Source organism: Rhinoderma darwinii, chromosome 1, assembly GCF_050947455.1.
Source record: "Rhinoderma darwinii isolate aRhiDar2 chromosome 1, aRhiDar2.hap1, whole genome shotgun sequence".
In the NCBI taxonomy this organism is placed as follows: domain Eukaryota; kingdom Metazoa; phylum Chordata; class Amphibia; order Anura; family Rhinodermatidae; genus Rhinoderma; species Rhinoderma darwinii.
Window position 1 is genome coordinate 536102049 of NC_134687.1, and position 20337 is coordinate 536122385.

The window sequence follows — 20337 nt, forward strand, 5'->3', positions numbered from 1 at the left end:
ATTGGCCATGAAACTACGTGACAGAGCGTCAGCCTTAATATTCTTGGACCCAGCCCTATAGGTAACCAAGAAATTAAATCTGGTAAAGAATAGTGCCCACCGAGCTTGTCTAGGATTAAGCCTCCGGGCCGATTCTAGGAAAACCAGATTCTTGTGATCCGTAAGGACCGTTACCTGGTGTCTGGCCCCCTCCAGGAAGTGCCGCCACTCCTCAAAAGCCCATTTAATGGCTAGAAGTTCGCGGTTACCAATATCATAGTTACTCTCCGTGGGTGAAAACTTCCTAGAGAAGTAAGCACAGGGGCGGAGATGGGTGAGGGAGCTGGTACCCTGGGACAAGACGGCCCCCACTCCCACCTCGGAAGCGTCAACCTCCACAATAAATGGCTCCTCTTGGTTGGGCTGAATCAGCACGGGGGCCGAGATAAAGCACTTCTTGAGAGTCTCAAAGGCCTGGACGGCCTCAGGGGGCCAATGGAGGACATCGGCACCCTTGCGGGTAAGGTCCGTAAGAGGCTTAGCGACGACCGAGAAGTTGGCAATAAATCTCCTGTAATAGTTGGCGAACCCTAAAAAACACTGTAACGCCTTAAGGGAGGCAGGTTGGACCCATTCCGCCACAGCTTGAACCTTGGCAGGGTCCATGCGGAATTCATGAGGAGTGAGGATTTGCCCTAAAAATGGTATCTCCTGTACCCCAAAGACACATTTTTCAGTCTTAGCAAACAGATTATTCTCCCGAAGGACCTGGAGCACCTTCCTGACATGCTCCACGTGGGAGGACCAGTCCTTGGAAAACACCAGTATGTCATCAAGGTACACAACAAGAAAATTACCCAGGTACTCTCTCAGGATTTCATTAATAAAATTCTGGAAGACAGCAGGGGCATTACACAACCCAAAGGGCATGACCAGGTATTCGAAATGACCCTCGGGTGTGTTGAACGCAGTTTTCCACTCATCCCCCTCTTTGATGCGGATAAGGTTATATGCCCCCCGTAGATCGAACTTAGAAAACCATTGGGCTCCCTGAACCTGATTAAAAAGATCCGGAATCAAAGGAAGTGGGTACTGGTTCCTTACGGTGACCTTATTCAGGTTACGATAATCAATGCACGGCCTAAGACCACCATCCTTCTTCCCCACGAAGAAGAAGCCAGCACCTACAGGAGAAGTCGAGGGGCGAATGAAACCCTTGGCCAGGCATTCTTGGATATATACCCTCATCGCTTCACGTTCAGGACATGAAAGATTAAATATCCTACCCTTAGGAAGCTTGGCACCAGGCACCAAATCGATAGCGCAATCGTAATCTCTATGGGGGGGCAACACCTCGGAGGCCTCCTTAGAAAACACATCGGCGAAGTCCTGAACAAACTCAGGAAGCGTGTTTACCTCCTCCCGGGGAGAAATAGAGTTAACAGAAAGACATGACATAAGACATTCATTACCCCATTTGGTGAGACCCCCAGTATTCCAATCAAATGTGGGATTATGCAACTGCAACCAGGGAAGACCTAATACCAGATCAGACGATAATCCCTGCATCACCAGTACAGAGCACTGCTCCAAATGCATGGAGCCAACCAGGAGTTCAAAAACAGGAGTATGCTGAGTAAAATAACCATTAGCAAGGGGGGTTGAGTCGATTCCTACTACAGGGATGGGATAAGGTAAATCAATACAAGGCATCTTTAGAGACATAGCAAAATCCACAGACATGATATTAGCAGATGAGCCAGAATCCACGAAAGCACTGCCCGTGGCAGACCGGCCAGCAAACGAGACCTGAAAGGGAAGCAAAATTTTATTGCGTTTCACATTAACGGGAAATACCTGTGCGCCCAAGTGACCTCCCCGATGATCACTTAGGCGCGGAAGTTTTCCGGCTTCTTATTCTTGCGCCTGGGACAGGTGTTCAGTAGATGCTTGTCGTCCCCACAGTAGAAGCAGAGACCATTCATTCTGCGAAACTCCCTACGTTGTCGAGGGGACATGGAGGCCCCGAGTTGCATAGGTACCTCCGAGTCCTCCGTGGAGGGGCGAGGAGACGGGACCTCGGGGGGAATCGCAGAAAAGTCAGAGGGGAGCACACTGAAGCGTTCTAGCTGACGTTCCCTGAGACGTCGGTCAAGTCGTACTGCTAGGGCCATAACCTGGTCAAGGGAGTCAGGCGAGGGGTAGCTAACCAGCAGATCCTTCAGGGCGTCAGATAATCCTAACCTAAACTGGCACCTTAGGGCCGGATCGTTCCACTGAGAAGCTACGCACCACTTCCTAAAATCAGAACAGTATTCCTCAACCGGTCTCCTACCCTGACGTAAGGTCACCAGCTGACTCTCGGCTAACGCAGTCCTGTCAGTCTCGTCGTAAATGAGTCCGAGGGCAGAGAAAAAACGATCAACAGAGGAAAGTTCAGGGGCGTCAGGAGCCAAGGAGAAGGCCCACTCTTGGGGCCCTTCCTGGAGTCGGGATATGATGATACCCACCCGCTGGTTCTCGGAACCTGAGGAGTGGGGCTTTAGGCGGAAATACAGTCTGCAACTCTCCCGGAAGGAGAGAAACGTCTTACGGTCCCCTGAAAACCGGTCAGGTAACTTGAGGTCGGGTTCTAGAGGTGAGGTGAGGGGTACTACTAAAGCAGCGTCACCCTGATTGACCCTTTGGGCTAGGGCCTGGACCTGTAGGGAGAGGCCTTGCATCTGCTGGGTCAGGGTCTCAAGGGGGTCCATGATAGCGTCAGCGTAGGAGAAATGGTAGACTAGGTAAGGGCTTGTAATTATGTAATGGCAGGAAGGAGGTGAAGGGAAAGTGAGCCCTAATCTACCCACCGCCCTGTCCCTGCCTACTTGCAACGACCCGCCCTAGGCGACGAGGTACAACTGGGCGGCGGTCCCTACGCTGGCTAAGTGCACAGGAAGACAAACAGGGAACACGCGAGGGAAGGGGCAGTAGCCACGGAACGCCACGAGGAAACGGGGCGGCGAACGAACAGTCAGGACCAGGACGAAGTGAGTACACCCGAGCAGGCACGGAGACAGAAGCAAGCCAGGGCAAGCAAGCAGGTCAAGCAGAACTGCAGCAAGGCAGAAGCACGGCAGAAGCAGGCTGGAGCAAGCAGCAGTGGGGCCAGGAATCCAAAAGAATTACAAGCACTGAGGGAGAGCACAGGGCAGGTAATAAAGGGCAGGGGGCGGAGCTAACTCCGAGAGACCAGGCCGCGATAGGCTCTCCCACTCCTGAGCCTGCCACCCTGGTTGGTGGGAGATGGTGTCAGTCGAGCAGGTCTGGCCTCAGGTGTGGATTGATTAATCCCAGGAGTATAGCTAGATGAAGTACCTGGCAGATCCCTAACAGTACCCCTCTGTCCCAAACAATATTGACAGGGACCCCATGGAGACGCAGGATGTGTTTGACAAACACGGTAGCTAACGTCTTGGCGTTGGGTAGTTTCTTGAGGGGCACAAAGTGGCACATCTTACTGAAGCGGTCTACTACCACCCACACCACCGACTTGCCTTGGGATGGAGGCAAATCGGTGATAAAATCCATGGAGATATGTGTCCAGGGTCTATGGGGAATGGGCAACGAACGTAGTAAGCCTGCTGGTCGGGACCAGGGAGTTTTAGACCTAGCACAAACCTCACAAGCGGCGACGTAGGCCTTAACGTCTTTAGGCAACCCAGGCCACCAATAGTTTCTGGCAATGAGGTGTTTGGTACCCAGGATGCCTGGATGACCAGATAGTGCGGAGTCATGATTTTCCCTAAGTACCCTTAGCCGGTATTGCAGGGGAACAAACAGCTTGTCCTCAGGAAGGTTCCCGGGAGCTGAACCTTGATCAGCTGCAATTTCAGAGACTAAATCAGAATCAATAGAAGAAATGATTATACCGGGAGGCAAAATACAAGCAGGATCTTCGAAGGAGGGCTGGCCATGAAGCTACGCGACAGTGCATCGGCCTTAATATTTTTAGACCCAGCCCTATAGGTAACCAAAAAGTTGAATCTGGTAAAAAATAGCGCCCATCGAGCTTGTCTCGGGTTTAGCCTCCGGGCAGATTCTAGGAAAACCAGATTCTTGTGGTCGGTAAGGACCGTTACCTGGTGCCTAGCCCCCTCCAGGAAGTGGCGCCACTCTTCAAATGCCCATTTAATGGCTAAGAGTTCGCGGTTGCCAATATCATAGTTACTCTCAGTGGGCGAAAACTTCCTGGAGAAGTAGGCACAGAGGCGGAGATGGGTGAGGGACCTGGTACCCTGGGACAAGACAGCCCCCACTCCCACCTCGGATGCGTCAACTTCCACGATAAATGGCTCCATTTGGTTGGGCTGAACCAGCACCTTTGCGAGTGAGGTCTGTAAGAGGCTTAGCGATGACCGAGAAGTTAGCAATAAATCTCCTGTAATAATTAGCGAACCCCAAAAAACACTGTAACGCCTTCAGGGAGGCAGGTTGGACCCATTCCGCCACAGCCTGAACCTTGGCGGGGTCCATGCGGAATTCATGAGGAGTGAGGATTTGACCCAAAAATGGTATATCCTGTACCCCAAACACACATTTTTCGGTTTTTGCAAACAGTTTGTTTTCCCGAAGGACCTGGAGCACCTTCCTGACATGTTCAATGTGAGAGGACCAGTCCTTGGAAAACACCAGTATGTCATCAAGGTACACTACAAGAAATATCCCCAGGTAATCTCTCAAAATCTCATTTATGAAATTCTGGAAGACCGCCGGAGCATTACACAACCCAAAGGGCATGACGAGGTATTCGAAATGACCTTCGGGCGTGTTAAACTCAGTCTTCCACTCATCCCCCTCTTTAATGCGGATAAGGTTATACGCCCCCCGTAGATCAAACTTAGAGAACCATTGGGCCCCCTGAACATGATTAAAGAAATCAGGAATCAAAGGAAGGGGATACTGGTTCCTTACAGTGACCTTATTCAGGTTACGGTAGTCAATGCATGGCCTAAGACCACCATCCTTCTTCCCTACGAAGAAGAAGCCAGCACCTACCGGAGAAGTAGAGGGGCGAATGTAACCCTTGGCCAGGCATTCCTGGATATACTCTCTCATGGCTTCACGTTCGGGACAAGAAAGATTAAATATCCTACCCTTAGGAAGCTTAGCTCCTGGCACCAATTCGATAGCGCAATCGTATTCTCTATGAGGAGGTAACACTTCGGAGGCCTCCTTAGAGAAAACATCAGCGAAGTCCTGAACAAACTCAGGTAGCGTGTTCACCTCCTAAGGGGGAGAAATAGAATTAACAGAAAAACATGACGTCAAACATTCATTACCCCATTTGGTAAGCTCCCCAGTATTCCAGTCAAACGTGGGATTATGCAACTGCAACCAGGGAAGGCCTAAAACCAAATCGGACGATAATCCCTGCATCAACAGTACAGAGCACTGCTCCAAATGCATGGAGCCAACAAGGAGTTCAAAAACAGGGGTATGCTGTGTAAAATAACCATTAGCAAGAGGAGTGGAGTCGATACCCACTACCGGGACAGGTTTAAGCAAATCAATCAAAGTCATAGCAAGAGACCTAGCAAATTCCACAGACATAACATTAGCAGAGGACCCTGAATCCACGAAGGCACTGCCGGTAGCAGACCTACCACCAAAAGAGACCTGAAAGGGAAGCAAGATCTTATTACGTTTCATATTTACGGGAAATACCTGTGCGCCCAAGTGACCTCCCCGATGATCACTTAGGCGCGGAAGTTCTCCGGCTGCATTCTTACGCTTAGGACAGTTGTTCACTTGATGCTTGTCATCCCCACAATAGAAGCAGAGACCATTCTTCCTGCGGAACTCTCTACGTTGACGTGGGGACACGGAGGCCCCGAGTTGCATAGGTACCTCTGAGTCTTCCGGGGAGGAACGAAGCAACGGAACCTCGGAAGGCATCATGGGGGATTCGGAGGAGAAAACACATAAACGTTCACGTTGTCGTTCCCTGAGACGTCGGTCAAGTCGTACCACTAAAGCCATAACCTGGTCTAGGGAGTCAGAAGAGGGATAGCTAACTAGCAGGTCTTTCAGGGCATTCGACAGACCCAACCTAAACTGGCACCTTAAGGCAGGGTCATTCCACCGAGAAGCTACGCACCACTTCCTAAAGTCAGAACAATACTCCTCAACAGGTCTCTTACCCTGACGTAAGGTCACCAGCTGACTCTCGGCAAAGGCAGTCCTGTCGGTCTCGTCATAAATGAGTCCGAGAGCAGAAAAGAAACGATCAACGGAGGAAAATTCAGGGGCGTCAGGAGCCAAGGAGAAGGCCCACTCTTGGGGCCCTTCCTGGAGCCGGGACATAATTATACCCACCCGCTGGTTCTCAGAACCTGAGGAATGAGGCTTTAAGCGAAAGTAAAGCCTACAACTCTCCCGAAAGGAGAGAAAAGCCCCCCGGTCCCCTGAGAACCGGTCGGGCAACTTGAGGTGGGGTTCAAGAGGTGAGGTGAGGGGGACTACCATGGTAGCATCAGGCTGGTTGACCCTCTGAGCCAGGGCCTGGACCTGTAGGGAGAGACCCTGCATTTGCTGAGCCAGGGTCTCAAGGGGGTCCATAGTAGTGACAGGGACCAGGGTAGACTAGGTATGGGCTTGTGATTATGTAACGACGGGGGTAGGGAAACGAACAAGTGAGCCCTAATCTACCCGCCACTCTGTCCCTGCCTACTTGCAACGACCCGCCCTAGGTGACGGGGTACAACTGGGCGGCGGTCCCTACGCTCCGTAAGTGCACGAGACAAACATACAAGGGAATACAAAGCAAAGGGAAAGGGGCAGTTGCCCACGGCAACACCGTGAGCAACCAGAGTGGTGAACGAGCCAAGTCAAACCATGAGAGCACGAGGTACCAAACGCAGAGCAGGAGAGTAGTCAGTAAGCCAGGGTCAGTATGGAGCAGGATCAAATAGTAGGAGCTGTAGCTGGGCCAGGAAACCACACGGAAAGAATCACAAGCAAGGAGGAACAGGAAAGGCAGGTATAAATAGACAGAGGGCGGGAGCTAGCTGAGTCTGGCCCGGCTGCGATAGGCTCTCCCACTCCTAAGCCTGCCAGCCTGAGTGGTGGAAGCTGGAGTCAGTCTCAGAGACATAGACTCAGGTGAAGACTGATTATCTATGGGCGTTAACCCCGAAGCTGTGCCTGGCAGATCCTTTACAGCGCAACAACGTTTTCTGGCATCACAACAAGACGACCTGGAGAATAGAAATAGAAGGAATAACATCCGAGTTCCCAGAAGCTACACGCACGGCTGACCTCCTTCCCACTCTTAGAGGAATCTTCAACGGCCTCATGAAGAAACCCGTGAAGTCCCACATCGAAATCGACCGAGCCCATCGAGCGCTCAGAGCCCGTATTATTGATCCAAGCAGACCCCGGGACGTAATTTGCCGTATCCATTACTTCGCAGTCAAAGAGGAGATTATGCAACAAGCAAGGGCTCTTCCGACCATTGACTTCGATGGAGCAACGATCTCACTGTTTCCAGATCTTTCGCGGCGCACTCTGCGACAAAGAGCACTCTTGAAACCACTACTATCGGTCCTCCAATCTCGGAACATTCCTTATAGATGGGGATTCCCTTTCGCTCTCCACGTGAAATGGGGTAACACGATGGCAAGTCTTGCTGTACCGGAGGAGCTTCCTACTTTTCTACAAGAGCTAGAACTGCTGCGGATGTCCCTCCCAGCTTGGGAGGATTTCCTCCGAGAGCCGTCGGGCTCGCCGTCATCTGCCGCCTCTTGGGACTTGAGGATTGCTCCTGAGCGGCCATCCTCTCCGAGGCCACAACGCCTGTGTCGCAGACCCCTCACACCACCGAGATGACCCCGGGATCGCTGACTTTTCACCTAAGCTTCTCCATCTACATCCAGTTGGTGAATATGTTGCTGTTGATGATGTGATTGAATATCTATACCACTGCTTTTCTTTCTCCTCGATATGTCATTTGCATTCTCCTGTTTAATACGTTACTGTTTGATTTATAGGATAAGACCTGGTCCCTCGGAGGGGGTAATTGCTCGCTGGTCTAGTCTTCCGTGACCCCCCATAGGGTTAAACTAGTCTACTAGTAAAGAATTAGCGCGAGTGTGCTTCACTGTTAGATTACGCTGCTGTCAGTATCTACTGTCGCCTGATCTTGTTGCTTTTCTTCTCTTCTCTTTTCCATTTTCTTTCTTGTCCTTTTACTTTAATTATTTTTATATATTTTTGACGTGACAGACGAGGCATAGGTTGATTTCCCCTTGGCAAGATGACTGATATAACTGTGGCTTCGTTCAATGTGCAGGGTTTTAATGTTCCCCACAAGAGGTCCCAAGTCCTTTATGCAATGCACAAACAGAAAGCACATATTGTCTGCCTACAAGAAACCCACTTCCACACAGACCACTTCCCTGACCTGAAGAACAGATATTACACATCCATGTACCATAGTTCCAATCCCGAGGGCAAAACGAAAGGGGTCTCTATTTTTATCCACAAGTCTCTCCCCCACAAAGTGCTACAGGTCCAAGCGGACCCCGACGCACGTTTCCTCTTTATTACATGTGAGATCGGGGAACAAATATACACGATTGCGAGTTTATATGCCCCAAATATAAACCAGGTTGCATTTTTAATTAAGACACTAGAGGTACTGCAAGTGTTCAAGAGAGGGAGCTTGCTCATATGCGGTGATTTTAACATACCCCTTAACCCATCTTGGGATACCTCCTCTGGGAGATCTAGCATTGCACATAACTAACTGAATAGGATTAAGAAACTCTTCCATGATATGCAGCTCTGCGACGTTTGGAGGTTGGCACACCCGTCGGGGACTACACCTTCTTCTTCCATGTACATAACTCCTATAGTAGGATTGACTACATTTTTTTCAAATCATAATTTGCTCTCTCAAGTTACCTCGTCGCATATTGGGAATATTTTGTTGTCGGACCATGCGCCTGTCTTCTGTGCGATCACCTTACTCCCCAAATCGAGGGGCTCTTTCACGTGGAGGCTCAATGAATCCCTCCTGCAAGACTCCTTATATAAGCTTGATCTTGAGAGAGCTGTGGCGCACTTTGAACAGGACCATGCCGATGATTCCACCTCCCCGCCAATTAAATGGGAAGCACTCAAATGCATGTTGAGGGGGCTCCTTATAAAGCATGGGGCCCGACTTAAAAAAGAGGCGAGCGCTAAACTCAGCTCCCTGCTTGCTGAACTGCATGTGCAGGAAACCGAACATGAACGTACACTGCAGGCAGACTCACTACAAAAACTGCTCCTAAAAAGACAGGAAATTCAGAATATACTCAATAAAAAATATGCCCGTTTGCGTCAAATATTCTCCCGCTTCATGTACAAATGGGGAAATAAACCCGGTACAACATTGGCCTTAGCGCTTAAGAACCGGATGTCAGCTTCCTACATCCCTTTGATTAAAAATGGCACGGGGGTAGCAGTGCATACCTCGGACAAAATAGCGGAGTCTTTCTTGCAATATTATAGAACATTGTATAATCTCCCCGTCACTACGGAAAATCCGAACCCGCGTGGAGAACCTTGTTCACTAACACAGTACGTCTTAGACACAGCTCTTCCCACGTTAGCCACCGCAGATGTCGAGCAGTTAGAGTCCCCCTTCACCTTAGATGAGTTAACGAATGTGATTAAACGGCTGCCAGCGGGTAAGAGCCCTGGCCCAGACAGGTTTACAGCAGCCTTCTACAAGTCTCTATCTGACGGGATCTCCCCAATATTGTTAAGGGCCTTACAGGCGCTGACCGGAGGGGCACCAACGCCTCCTGAATTTTTGCTAGCACATATCACTGTTATTCCCAAGGAAGGCAAGGACCCACAAATGTGCACTAGTTATCGCCCCATCTCATTGATAAACACAGATGCAAAAATATACGCAAAACTTTTGGCTAATAGATTAGGAGGCCTGCTTGGATCCTTAGTCCACCCAGATCAGGTTGGTTTTGTTCCCACTAGAGAGGCCCGAGACAATACTCTGAAATCCTTCTCTCTTATAGAATATGCAAAGCGGACTTCTCTCCCCTGCATGTTGCTCTCACTTGATGCCGAGAATGCCTTTGACCGGGTGGACTGGGGATTTATGTGGAAGACTCTGGAGCAGATTGGAATAGGCCCATCCATGCTGCAAAGTATAAAAGCGCTTTACACAGGCCCACAAGCTAGGGTTCGGATAAACGGTCAGCTATTATCCAGCTTTAAAATAAACAACGGTACTAGACAAGGCTGCCCCTTATCCCCCCTTCTCTACGCTTTAACTATGGAACATCTTCTACAGGCGATAAGACGCAACCCTGATATCAGCGGTGTACAGGTCGGGGCACGTCACGTTAAATGCTCTGCTTTTGCAGACGATGTGCTATTGTATATTACGCAACTTCGTATCTCCCTACTGATGTCCACTATTGACGACTATAGCCGACATAGCAATATTAAGATCAACCTCACTAAGAGCACAGCGTTGAACGTATCTCTCGATAACAGCACTTTACAAGCCTTGCAGTCCTCTTTTGGCTTTACCTGGTAACCTAGGGTGATTAAATATCTGGGTATAATGATACCCTCGGACCTCACGCAAATTTATGCCATGAACTATATTCCCCTCATACAAACCATAAGACGAGATCTTAACAACTGGGAGGGAAAGTGTTTGTCCTGGCTAGGGAGAATCAATGTCCTGAAGATGAATGTGCTACCCCGCTTACTGTACTTATACCAAACGCTACCCTGTACTCCCCCTAGGACGCTATTCCGAGAGTTAAATGTTTGCTTTAAGAAATTTGTTTGGGCTTCGAGAGGACCTAGGGTGGCACGCCATATTTTGGTACAACGGAAAAATAGCGGGGCATTGGCCTTACCGGATTGCTTCCTATATTACATGGCTGCAACCTTGGCGAGGTTATTTGACATCGCTCATACCCCATCTGAAAAGATGTGGATACAGTTAGAAGCAGATCAGGCGAAGTTACCATTGATCTCTCTCCCTTGGGTGCCTAGGCCATCAGGGAGTAGGACGGCATCCAAGTCCTTACCTATGGTGGTAGGGGAGTTGTTGAGGACCCTGGAAAGGTACCTCTCCAGGATTGGTTTATTCTCTAGGAGTGGGCCGTTGACGCCAGTAGTGGGAAATAAAGATTTTGCCCCGGGATTGCAGCCCTCCTTTCTGGGTAGATTGGGCCGCGATACGGACAAAGGTGTCCCATTTAAAAATGTCATGGTATCGGGTCAGTTAAGACAGTATGAAGACTTGGTCCCAGTCTAAGTCAGGTCCTCACGGTCAAAGTGGGGCTATCTCCAGTTACAACATTATTTTAACAAACATAAACTATCCCTACAACTGCTTAGGGAACTGCCCCTTTCGAGTGTCTGATCTTCTCGCCCTCCGCAATGTCGAGACCGATAGCGCTGGTTTATGCTCTCTTACTAGAGGAGAAGAGGGAACCAAAACCCTCATATGCACTAAGTTGTGAAAAAGAACTGGAGGCATCTATCCCACCCGAAGACTGGTCTAGGGAATTCACTTTGTGCCACAGATTTTCAATCTCATGCAAGGCGCAAGAAACCAATTTTAAAATCTTGTCTCGGTGGTATAAGGTGCTGGCGGTCCTGAATAGGATATACCCTTCTACATCGGATCGGTGTTGGCATTGTGGACTAGCGAGGGGAACGATGACCCATGTATGGTGGGGGTGCCCGCTCCTTCGCCCATTTTGGGGCTCGATACTATCGTTGATCAAGACCATCCTTGACATAACCTTAGAGGATAGCCCAAAAGTATTACTTCTATTCATAATACCGGGGGCCACTAAGGGCTGGTCCCGCACATTGTTGGACTATATACTGGTTGCAGCCAGGACGGTGATTCCCAGACATTGGAAAAGTAATATTACTCCCACGGTGTCGGAATGGGTTAGGGAAATGTCACACATACACGATATGGAAGAGTCGACAGCTATAGTCCACCAGCGCTCCGTCTCTCACTTTCGGACTTGGCAGAAGTGGCATGATTTCCATAACACTCCAGAGTTTGAAGCGCTTAATTCTTAGGCATAGGAGACTGATGAGGATCTGGAGGTGGCGCAGGGCGGATTTGAGTTCGGCCACGGACACTAACATTAACGTTGACCTGTCTGTCTGGTGCATTTTATTTTTCGTCTTTTCTTTTTCTGTTTTACCCATTCCATTTTGTGCCTGCCCCTTCTTAACCACTAGTGCCATGAATGGTAGGCACCTGGATTACTCCTGGTAGTAATTGCTAGTAGTTTCCAAGCAGGTAACCTCTGATCTCAGTATGTTGGATTTCAGCGAAGTAACAGTTTACCAAGTGTTTTGTTAAGGCATATTCTTTGAGAACGCATAATATTGGTTGTTTTATGTGCCTGTGTACTCTTAGAAAATTGTATCATGGTATGAAAAATTTGCGTTATGTGTCTTCCCCCCTTCCTGTGTATTTTTTTTTCTCCTTTCTGTACCCTTGAAAATGTTGTGAAAAATCTTTAAAATAAAGAATTGATAAAAAAAAAAATGGATCCATTAACTTCTATGGGTCCGTCAGACCGTTAAAACTGACAAAAATAGGACAGGTCCTATTTTTTGACGGCTATTATTAAAACGGCCGTGTGAATACACCCATAGAACATCATTGTTCTGAAAATGGCTGTGTGACGGCCGCTAAAAGAACGGCCATCACTCGGCCGTTTATCACTGTCGTGTGAATAAGGCATAAGCCGCGGCTGCAGTTCGCTGTGCCTACACTGTCTAAGGCACCATGCACACGACCGTATATTTCATCTGTAATTACGGACTCATTCATTTCTATTGGCCACAGACACCTTTCGGTTTAATACTTTTTAGTAATTTTCAAACAAAAGAATAGATGCATAATATACATGTGTCAAAAACACTGTTCGAACAATAGAAAATCACAGCATCTGAACATCTTAACATCGTAACAACAGAAAGATAGCAGTATGTGCAACTTCACGAAGGCTAGATTCACACGAGCACATTACGTCCGTAATGGATGGACGTATTTCGGCCGCAAGTCCCGGACCGAACACACTGCAGGGAGCCGGGCTCCTAGCATCATAGTTATGTACGATACTAGGAGTCCCTGCCTCGCTGCAGGACAACTGTCCCGTACTGTAATAATGTTTTCAGTACGGGACAATAGTTCCACGGAGAGGCAAGGACTCCTAGCATCGTACAAAAGTATGATGCTAGGAGCCCGGCTCCCTGCAGTGTGTTCGATCCGGGACTTCCGACCGAAATACGTCCGTCAATTACGGACGTAATTACGGAAGCATTGCTATGCACCATGTTGTTGACATTATTTGCAGCCTCTTTTTTTTATGGATCCGTATATACGGATGAATTACGGAGGACTACGGATCCGTATTTACGGACAGTATTTAGGGATAGATGAAAATATGGTCGTGTGCATGCGGCCGTGGACCCCATGCACACGACAGTTAAGGACCCATTCAGTTCTATTGACCGCGGACACCTTTCCGTATCGCTACGGATGGGTGTCCGTGCCATAGAAATGTTCCGAAAATTATGTAACATGTCCGTCCTTTTGCATTTTACAGGCCGTGCTCTCATACTCCCGAAAATGCGGCCGGCTGTGCTCGCAATCGTGGGCCGTGATTACAGGCACGGCCGTGTGAATGGGGCCTTATAGCGTTAGAGCTGTCTATTAGCAGAGCATAGAACTACAAACAAACAGCCCCTCCCGACATGTTTCACTGCATATGTAGCGTCTTCAGGGGTTTATTGGGGCTAATGACGGCGTGCTCAAACTTCCCCTCTTTTATAACCTCCGGATGATGTACGAGTGGGTGTGAACCGACGTGGAGCCAATAGATATACGTGCAGGGGATCAAGCCCCTCTGCAGTAGGATGAACATATGAAAATGAAATCAGCATCCCCATAAAGCTTGTCAGCAGAGGGAAGCATGAAGTGCTCTAACATTTCCTGGTGGACGGCTGCGCTGACTCTGGACTTGATATAACACAGTGGACCAAAGTCCTGTTTTCAGATGAAAGTAAATTTTGCATTTCATCTGGATATCGAGGTCCCAGAGTCTGGAGGAAGAGTGGAGAGGAGTCAATCCAAGTTGCTTGCGGTCCAGTGTGAAGTTTCCACAGTCAGTGATGGTTCGGGGAGCCATGTCATCTGCTGGTGTTGGTCCACTGTGTTATATCAAGTCCAGAGTCAGCGCAGCCGTCTGGCAGGAAATTTTAGAGCACTTCATGCTTCCCTCTGCTGACAAGCTTTATGGAGATGCTGATTTCATTTTCCAGCAGGACTTGGCACCGGCCCACACTGCCAAAAGTACCAATACCTGGTTTAATAACCACAGTATAACTGCACTTGATGGGCCAGCAAACTCGCCTGACCTAAACCCCATAGAGAATCTATGAGAAATTGTCAAGAGGAAGATGAGACACCAGACCCAACAATGCAGACGAGCTGAAGGCCGCTATCAAAGCAACCTGGGCTTCCATAACGCCTCAGCAGTGCCACAGGCTGGTCGCCTTCATGCCACGACGCATTGCTGCAGTAATTCATGCAAAAGGAGCCCCGACCAAGTATTGAGGGCAGATACTGGACATACTTTTCAGTAGGCCAACATTTTGGTATTAAAAATCATTTTTGAAATTGGGCTTATATAATATTCTAATTTTCTGAGACACTAAATTTTGGGTTTTCATTAACTATTAGCCATAATCATCAACATTAAAAGAAAAAAATGCTGGAAATAGATCACTCTGTATGTAATGAATCTATATATTTATGAGTTTCACTTTTTTAATTGAATTACTGAAATAAATTTACTTTTTGATGATAATCTAATTCATTGAGAAGGACTAATATATACACAGGAGTGTTCAAAAAAATAGAAGTGATTTAAAAAAAAGCAAATAAAGCACAAAATCATTATAATAACTTATTTTCCTAAGTGCAAATGCACTGGATATACTACACATTCAATTCCAAATCAAAACAATAACCTTTATCCAGTTTGTGTTAATCCTTTACAGAAAATAAAGAAATGAGAATATTAACCCCTTTCAAATCTGACATGTGTTACTTTATGTGGTAATAACGTTGGAATGCTTTTACCTATCCAAGCGATTCTGAGATTGTTTTCTCGTGACATGTTGTACTTTATGTTAGTGAAAAAATTTTGTCGATAATTTTGGTATTTCTGAAAAACACCACAATTTAGAAAAAATTACCAAAAATTAGCATTTTTCTAAATTTAAACGTATCTGCTTGTAAAACAGATAGTAATACCACACAAAATAGTTACTAGTTAACATTTCCCATATATCTACTTTATGTTTGCATCGTTTTTTGAACGTCCTTTTATTTTTCTAGGACGTTACAAGGCTTAGAACTTTAGCAGCAATTTCTCATATTTTAAAGAAAATTTCAAAAGGCTATTTTTTCAGGGACCTGTTCAGTCTGAGGTGGCTTTGAGGGCCTTATATATTAGAAAATCCCCAGAAGTCACCCCATTTTGAAAACTGCTCCCCTCAAGGTATTCGAATCAGCATTCATAAAGTGTTTTAACCCTTTAGGCGTTTCACAGGAATTAAAGCAAAGTAGAGGTGAAATTTACAAATTTTATTTTTTTTGCAGAAATTAATTTCTAATACATTTTTTTTTTGTAACACAGAAGGTTTTACCAGAGAAATGCAACTCAATATTTATTTCCCAGATTCTGCAGTTTTTAGAAATATCCCACATGTGGCCCTAGTGTGATAATGGACTGAAGCACCGGCCTCAGAAGCAAAGGAGCACCTAGTGGATTTTGGGCCTCCTTTTTTTTAGAATATATTTTAGGCATCTTGTCAGGTTTGAAGAGGTCTTGTGGTGCCAAAACAGTGGAAACACCCCAAAAGTTACCCCATTTTGGAAACTACACCCCTCAAGGAATTTATCTAGGTGTATAGTTAGCATTTTGACCGCACAGGTTTTTCGCTAAATTTATTAGAATGTCTGTAAAAATGAAAATCGCCTTTTTTATGAAAAAACATAGAAATTTTTAATATTTACAAGAAATAATAAAGAAAATGCACCCCAACATATGTAAAGCAATGTCTCCCGATTATGGCAATATCCCATATGTGGTAATAAACTGCTGATTGGACCCACAGCAAGGCTCAGAAGGGAAGGAGCGCCATTTGGATTTTGGAGCACGGATTTTGGTGGATTGGTTTTCGGTTCCATGTCACATTTGCAACACCCTGGAGGGACCAAAACAGGGGAAACCCTCCAAAAGTGACCCCATTTTGGAAACTACACCTATCAAGGAATTTTTCTAGGGGTATAGTTAGCATTTTGACCACACAGGTTTTTCACTAAATATATTGAAATTAGTCTGTAAAAATTAAAATCTACTTTGTTTCTGAAAAAACATAGAAATTTTTAATATTTACGAGGCATAATGAAGAAAATCACCCCAACATTTGTAAAGCAATGTCTCCTGATTACAGCAATATCCCATATGTGGTAATAAACTGCTGATTGGACCCACAGCAGGGCTCAGAAGGGAAGGAGTGCCATTTGGATTTTGGAGCACAGATTTTGCTGGATTGGTTTTCGGTGCCATGTCGCATTTGCAACGCCCTGGAGAGACCAAAACAGGGGAAGCCTGGGCGTTCTACAGAGTGGGCGTTGTACAGAGGAGTGCATGACGCTGACCAATCAGCATCATGCACTCCTCTCCATTCATTTACACTGCACTAGCGATATAGTTAGATCACTATGTGCAGCCTCATACACAAGCCCTAACATTACTACAGTGTCCCGATAATGAATACACATGACCATCCAGCCTGGACGTCATGTGTACTCAGAATCCTGACACTTCTGACTCTTTTTTTGTGAGATTCCGGCAAGTGAAACCAAATCTCGCGAGATTACGGAGCTAAACGAGATTTGGTTTCACTTGCCGGAATCTCACAAAAAAAAAAAGAGTCAGAAGTGTCAGGATTCTGAGTACACATGACGTCCAGGCTGGATGGTCATGTGTATTCATTATCAGGACACTGTAGCAATGTTAGGGCTTGTGCATGTAGCTACACATAGCGATATATCTATATCGCTAGTGCAGTGTAAATGAATGGAGAGGAGTGCATGACACCGATTGGTCAGCGTCATACACTCCTCTGTACAACGCCCACTTGGTCGAAAGTAAAAGTACGCCCACTTGGGCATTAAGAAAGCTCATTAGCATAAACTAAAATCGCTCCTAACGTTGTGAATAAAGATCATTTTTTTAAAAATAAAAAGCATTACTGTCACCTACATTACAGCGCCGATGTCCTTATATAGGAGACAGGACACTTATAATGTGGTGACAGAGCCTCTTTAAGTTGTATTTTGTAACTTTCAGAAAGGTTTATTCATTTTTGCAACACGGCCTTATATCATTTTGGTAAGAAATTTCTTTTTTGCTTAGTATTGAGATGTTTTATTGATATATGATAAACCAGTTACCAATGTCTTGGAGTTATACATGACTCTGACCTGTCCTTTCTTCCTCACATTCAATCCATTGCCAAATTCTGTGGCCTTCCACTAAAATACATCTCTCGTATCCATCTTTACCTCAACATTGACACTACATCTATCCAGGCCCTAGTCCTTTCTCTTCTAGACTACTGTAACTCACTACTAACGGGCAGTCCACTAAACAGACTGGCTACACGGCATTCCATCATGAACACAGTAGCCTGGTGGATCTCTCTGTCTAGCGGCAATACTAACGCCCCTGCTCTCGCGTCGCTCATTACACTGGTTATCTAATTGTTGTAGAATTAAATGCAGAACTCTCCTCCTAGTCTTTGAAGCGGAATTGTCATACATCACTGCTCTCATCTGTTCAGCCAATGACCTGCGACTATCATCCTCCCCTATTACATCCTCTCGCCTCCGTCTGCAGGACTCCTTCCATGTTCCCATTCTCTGGAACTAGTTTTAAGCGTGCCTAGAAAATGCCCTTCTTCAAGGAAACTGATGGCACATACCCATAGTTCATAGCCCATACACAACCTGACAGTCTCAAATATCTAGCGTGCGCTGCGGCTTCCTGAACTAGCTACCCATGATGCATCGATCTGCACTTTTTATCTGTGTTGGTTCAGATACTGGCTGGGTGACGGGTAAATTCAGCTTTAATTATATTGTTTGCCAACACAAGGGGCTGGTCCAATGGACAACGTTAGCACCTCATCCCTATTGTGTCACTACTCCAAGTACATTTAGGCCTTATTCACACTAACGTGTCCGTTTTGCGGTGTTTATGGTTCGTGTCTACGTTTTTTACGCGCGTATGTCATCCGTATGTCACGCGTTTTTTACGTCAGCAAAATAAACTGAACGAGGTGTTTTTCTTTCACTCATCATTTCTTTAGCAACTGTTGCGTGAATCACAGACAGCACATGGATGTGCGTCCGTGTGCTGTCCGTGATTTTCAGACGCCCATTGACTTCAATGGGTGCGTGATGCGAAAAAAACGCACAAGTATAGGACATGTCGTGAGTTTCACGCAGCGGGCATACGTGAAAAACACAATGTCTGAATGGCCTCATTGAATTGCATAGGTCCGTGTGACGTCCGTTGTTTTAACATGCGTAACACGGACTTGAAATACGCTTGTGTGAATAAGTAAGGCCTTAGATTGTAAGCTCTTATGGGCTGGGACCATACTCTTTTGTCTTATTGTTTGAGTATTTTCAACTTAACCCCTTCCCGACATTTGACGTATCCATATGCCAAAGTCGGGTAGGGGAAGTATGGAGCGGCTCACGGAGTGAACCCGCTCCATACGATGCCGGTGTCGGCTGTTTGTTACAGCCAAAACTTCAGAGTATCGAGCGGCATCACGGTCGAGCGCGTTCCCGCTCGTTTAAGTCGTTAAATGCCGCGGTCAATAGCAACCCCAGCATTTAAATCGTTAGAAAGGGGGGGGGGTGATCCCCTCTAACAGCTCATCGCGTCCCCCGCAACGCAATCGCGGGGGGGGGGGGGGGGGGGAGATGGTTGCTATGGCTACCTGGGGCCTAATGAAGCCTAGCAGGGCTTAATAGAAGCCTGTCATTATCACGATATACTGCAATACATTAGTATTGCAGTATATAGTGCAAGCGATCTAACGATCGCTGGTTGAAGTCCCCTAGGGGGACTAATAAAAAAAAAAAAGTGAAAATGAGTTAGTTTTTTTTGTGTAAAAAATTACAAATTAACAGTTAAAAAAAAAACCCTTTTCCCATTTTCCCCCTAGAGCATAGTAAAAAAATAAATAAATAAACATAATTGGTATCGCCGCGTCCGTGAAAGTCTGAACTATTACAATATATTATTACTTTACCCGCACGGTGAACGCTGTAAACGCCAGAATCTCTATTTTTTAGTCACCTAATCTCCCACAAAAAATGAAATAAAAAGTGTTCAAACCGTCGCATGTACCCCAAAATGGTATTATTAAAAACTACAGCTTATCCTGCAAAAAATAAGCCCTCATACCACTTAATCGACGGAAAAATAAAAAAGTTATGGCTCTCGGAATTTGGCGACACAAAATAAATTTTCTTTTTTACACTTAGGTTTTTACTTGTAAAAGTAGTAAAATATAGAAAAAAACTAGATATATTTGGTATCGCCATAATCGTATTGACCCACAGAATAAAGTTAACATCATGTTGTTTTAATTGCACAGTGAATGATGTAAAAACGGCGCGCAAAAAACCATGGAGGAATCGCTGTTTTTTTCATTTTCTACCCCACAAATAATTTTTGTCCCGTTTCCTAGTACATTATATGGCAAAATGGTGCTATGAAAAACTACAACTCGTCCCGCAAAAATCAAGCCCTCATAGTACTATATCGACGGAAAAATAAAGGCATTATGGCTTTTGGAAGGTGGGGAGGAAAAAACGAAAATGAAAATCTGAAAAATGGCTTCGGCGGGAAGGGGTTAACTTGTTACTTCCTCAAACATAATGCACTACGTAATATTTTGGCGCTTTAAAACTAAAGACTATTACTATTATTAAGAAACATAGGGGGGTGCAACCTTAGATGCCCAGAGAGGGAGGGAAATCACCCCAGACCCGGGAGGGGGAACCATCGAAGATATATTGCAGGATAAGTAGCTTTTCAGCATGTGTCCCAATGCAAGTGATCACAAAATGTCCCCAAATCCTCCCCCTCCACGTGACTCCACCATTACCCCTATTCCTTTTTTATCGGAGGTTGCAGCAGGTTATGTTAC